This window comes from Arvicanthis niloticus, chromosome 2 (assembly GCF_011762505.2).
Source record: "Arvicanthis niloticus isolate mArvNil1 chromosome 2, mArvNil1.pat.X, whole genome shotgun sequence".
Classification (NCBI taxonomy): Eukaryota; Metazoa; Chordata; class Mammalia; order Rodentia; family Muridae; genus Arvicanthis; species Arvicanthis niloticus.
The window spans coordinates 58,341,637-58,346,764 of record NC_047659.1 but is presented as its reverse complement, the minus strand read 5'-3'; the positions used below and the strand labels follow the sequence as shown (position 1 = coordinate 58,346,764).

At 37.9% G+C, this 5,128-nt stretch overlaps 1 non-coding gene across 1 annotated transcript; it reads right to left on the bottom strand.

The window, feature by feature from the left end:
- Positions 1–724: 724 nt before the first annotated feature.
- LOC117704783 (small nucleolar RNA SNORA17) lies at positions 725–854 on the bottom strand. The gene has a single exon (XR_004606313.1). It is a non-coding gene; the product is annotated as a small nucleolar RNA SNORA17 (small nucleolar RNA).
- Positions 855–5,128: the final 4,274 nt, after the last annotated feature.

Sequence of the window (5,128 nt, the reverse complement as noted above, 5' to 3'; positions counted from 1 at the left end):
GTGGCAAGCGGCAAGGGAAGGGAGATGATCCTCCCCCACCACTCCCTTGCCCACATTACCACATGGCAGACAAGGTGCAGGGCCAGCTCTCTCACGCTCATGCCCTTGGGGCAGCTCGTCTCCAACTCCCATAATATGCAGGGTGCTCTCCTGAGTATTGTGGCTGGCTAGGGGCAGAGTCAGCTCTCCCGCTTTCATGCTCTCAGGGCCAGCTCTCAAACAGTGCCCACATGAGGGGTGGGTCCAGATCTGTACAATCCTGAGACATCAATATATCCCTGGGCAGCGGTCGAGACCAGGGATATCCGCCTGGTCTTTGTTGATAACAGACCCCTGTTGTTACAGGACAGACCTAGACATGGTCCCCGGTGGACCCTACCAAAGTAGCATCACTGGCTACTCACATCATGCTGTTACTCACTACCTTTGTGTCTCCATAGTTCTGCCTCTTTTCATTGCATCCGCATCCTTCTGTATCTCTTTTTCTTCCATGTCTCCACCATTTACTTGCTCCTCTTAGTGGTGCCCAGGATCTCTGAGTGTCCAGTGCCATCTCAGGAGTGGTTTCAGGAGTGCTATGCCCCACTTGGACATTATGGCTCTGAGCAGAGATCATCTCAGGCATGGTTCTTCTAGTCTCTGGCTTGATCCTGGTCCTGGGAGCTATCCGGGCCTTCATAGCACTGGACACCTCAAGCTCTCTCTCCCCACTTACCCTTCCAGGGATGTTAGGCTATTAATCGTTAAGATGTTCATAGAACAGAACACTTAATGTAGACATAGCCTCTCTCCTCTGTCTTCTACTGATGCACATGTGACAAAGCAGCCAAACCTATAATGCTTCTAGGGGCAGGCATTTTACCTAATGTTATGGGACTACTATTATATCTGATTTGATCACAGCATTATTGTATAGCACACACACACACACACACACACACACACACACACACACACACACTCTGTTACTCCAGGAAACATCAAAAGAGATTATAGATGAATCTATTCAAACTCTTTTGATCTAAATTTGTTCCAGACTTATTCTTAATCTAGTATTTGTTTTTGTCTTTTCAAAAGCCATTGCACAAAACAGTTGAATTATGATTTTTCATAATTTAACTGTCAGGAAGCCAGTAACTGGAAACCTCCCATGTTTTGTGAGGTAACCATACAGATTAATTACAATTGTCCTAAATGTTCTTCCATGAGATTTTTGGACCAGAGAAGTCTGGAATTTTTTTTTGGGGGGGGAGATGATTTATGGCTTCTAAAGTCACATCCTTGCTATTTTGAATTCTGTACTCAGAAATGAATCAGATGAATTCTTTATATTAAGTAGGAAAAATCTAAGACGGCTTAATATATCATTTCCAACAACCAATTTAAATGCTTCAGCCCAAAATATAAATTCTTAATTATAAAATTTTAGATATTCAGTAAGATGTTAGTGAGAGAAAGTAGTGGGACATGCTTGAAATCATTCAGGCAAACTGACTCCTTAAGTAGGCTTAAGAGTCCTCTTCATGTGACATTGTTAAATTGGGGTGAAAAAGCAATTACAAGATAAACGTGTTTTACTCAAGAGTATGACTTGGGGTAATATAACTTACTATGTCTCGTTGTATTTCTTGCTAACACTCCTATTTTTCATTTTCTATTATGTTACAACCTCAATTTACTATTCATTGTGTTTACAGAATGCCTCTAATCCTAGGTCCCAGGAAATATATTTTCATCAGGACAGAGAATCATACGGTGACATGTTTATGGGTTAATATCAGGAAATAATAAATATTTTCCAGATAAAATACACAAAAGAATTGAATAAATTTTGCTCAATATTTCTTGCAGTAACACCAGGAGACCAGTTGAAAAATATTAGCACTGAAGTAGATTTTTCTGCGTGAAAATTTATAGCAGTCGAAAGCAGAAGTTTAAGATGAAGCTGCCAGTGCAGTCTTAGCACATGATCCCTAGGCTCTGTCAGGGAGATTGAAAATTTTGATCTCCATCATTATTTTTAGGTAGTACATTCATAGACTGAGCAGAGATGAATAATGTTCTTGAATGAATTCAGTTGGTGGTGCCAACTCTGTCTTGAAAGGCAGCTTGCTAACATTTGTGATTCCTACCATAGATCAACAAGGGATCACTAGCCTCAGCTGTTCTGATTGGGTTATGAAAACCCAGTGCTTATTTTAATCCTCTCTTTTTTCTTTTTTATTTTCTTTTTTTTCTCAACACTGCTACTTTATTTTAAGAACAAACACTTTATTTTCCAGTATCACAGGTCCATACAGGAACATGGATATTGCCTGAGAGTTTATCATATGCTGCATATCATGTATACATTTTTAAGGGTAAGTTTGAACCGGTGACAGATAAATGAGTTTATGGGCTTAAAATTCCTGTAGTAATGGGTTAGGACATCTGGAGATGTAAATGAATCTAAAGGGGCTAAAGGACAGAATGAAAGGAGCTCAGAGTCATTGCTATCAATATAGTTTCTTCTTTTAACCTTAAAAGTAGTAGACGATAATTTTTTTCAAAAAGAAATACATATGTAGTTAAATAACCTGCGAAAACTATACAATGTATTTTGATTATATTATTTATCTGTCCTCCAAATCTTCCCAGAATATTGCCATTCCACTACTAAGATCACATGTAAAAAATATGAGGACTTTCAAATTCCTACAGAAAATGACATTATATAGAAGAAAAAGAAGACAGGCTCTGACAGTGCACAACAAGCAGCCAAAGATAAAATGCAGTTTCATCATGGTGCTCATATTAGTACAGGTGATAAGTCAAGACATGCTACTGTCTACCTGAATCTGGAAAGGGCAAGTACTGAAAAACTATGCAGAAGAAAGTTAGCATGACCCTTTATGAACTCACATTACGTAATTGCAGATAAAAATTTCTTTTGTTGATAGAACTCCATAACTGATATGCCAGATTTCAAAACACAAACAATTAGAAAGTGTACAATCAATGCAACTTCCATTAAATAGTGTAGAAGAAACAAAAGTAATTTACACCTGTTTGAAATCCAGATCCCTCCCCAACATTATCTCTTGCTAACATAACTGAGATTTTTTCCATATTTTTCAGACAATTTTTGCCAAGATGTTTTTTGTGGGGGTGGGATAATTTCTTCTATAATAGTTCAGATCTCTGCTAATAACTAGAGGAAAGGAATTCGGATCTTTACATTAGCTGCTTTGTGTATGTGAGAGTCAAATTTTGAAGCACTTCTTTTATGGTCATGTGCTCATGTGCACAGAGTGGCCATTGGGTCAATCACAGGTGCTATTTCACAGAAGCTGTCTGTCAAGTTTTTGAGATAGGTTTTGCCAATTTGACTAGGGTGGTGGGCTAATCAGACCTGGACTTTCACCTATCTCTGCCTCCCTAGTGTTGTAAATATTGGTATGTGCTACCATGTTGTCTTTCTGTGTGGGTATTAGGGTTAGAATTCAGGCCTCATGTGTGATTCAGGATTATCGATTTCTGCCAATCATCAGTTGATAAATAATTCACTGCTAAAGAAATACTCATGCTTGCTTTCTTTTGATCTCATAAGAATAGTCCTTCCGTTTGAAAATTTTCTAAAGAAAATAGTAGAAAATAATCTTATTAATTGTTTAAAAGGGGAAAGTTAACTCAAACATATTTGATTAAAATACAGTTATCTTTTATAGCCTTAGTGTCATGGTCAATTTGTTTAATCTTACCCTCCAATGACTAAAGGCATTTGTAAAATAAAATAAAATATTTACTTATTTGTAGAGGATAAATAAAAATAAATCAAAACACCAGAGAGAGAGAGAGAGAGAGAGAGAGAGAGAGAGAGAGAGAGAGAGAGAGAGAGAGAGAAAGGAGAAAGAGAGAGGGAGAAAAAATTGTGTTTGGTTATACCCTAGGTCTTTGGGCTATTCAGTCTCAGGTTCCTAGCCATTCAGGCAAAGTAGGGCATGGGTGGGCTCTCTCATGGCATGGGCCTCAAGTTAAGCCAAACATCAGTTGACCACTCCAACAAGTTTTGGTTGTGCTCACTTGGAGGCCTGCCCCTTTCTGAAGAGAAAATGAAGAGAGGGAGCCCAGAGGAGAGGGCAGGCGGCAGGCGCTGGAAGGAGAGGAGGGAGGATAAACTGTCATAGGGACTTATTATATAAGAGAAGAATGAATTTTAAAAAAATGCATCATTTTACTATTATACTTTAATAAAAACATTCAATCCCTATACAGCCATGAAATAGGTTTGTATTGCAGCTGAGGAACAATGATTTTGTAGAATCCAATAAGACTAATATTATTTTATATATGAAGGCTAATCATTGAGTACACAACCATATATCTAAATATAGTTAAAGAGAAATCAAGATCTTGTCTTCAGTAACCCTTGACAGAAGTGAGCAATTTTGCTCAATATCCTAAGCAAATTATCTTTCATATGATTCTTCTCCTTGACCTAAAATAATCACAGGCATGTTTAATTAGTGTGGTGGAAGGAATCTGAGATTAAGTCATTCAATTTGTTTTATATAGCTTTTAGTTAAGATATTTTCAGCAAGATTGTAAGTAACAGGGTGAGACTAACACATAATATTGATCTCAGCTATAACCTGTAAGGTCCTCAACTCTTCTTCTTGTGCCCAGTTCTCCAGGGGTTTGGTAAATCTCATCTCATATGTGCAAGATACAATCTATGGCTAGTCTATTGTTCTTTTATGATCTTTTAAAGGATATTTATAATGCATTACTTTTTTTTGCAATTGTCATGGGCAACAGATGGGATAATAAAAAAACAAGTAAAAAATTATTTCCTCAGGGGTTAGAGGGATGGCTCAGGGATTGCGAGCACTGACTGCTCTTCCAGAGGTCCTGAGTTCAATTCCCAGCAACCACATGACGAAAGACAATCATCTATAATGAGATCTGGCGCCATCTTCTGTCCTGTAGACATATATGCAGGCAGAACATTGTGTACATAATAAATACATCTTTAAAAAAATTTCTGAATGGAGAGATAATTTATGCCTACTCTTCTACACACACACACACACACACACACACACACACACACACACACACACACACCAAACAAACCAAACAAATAAAT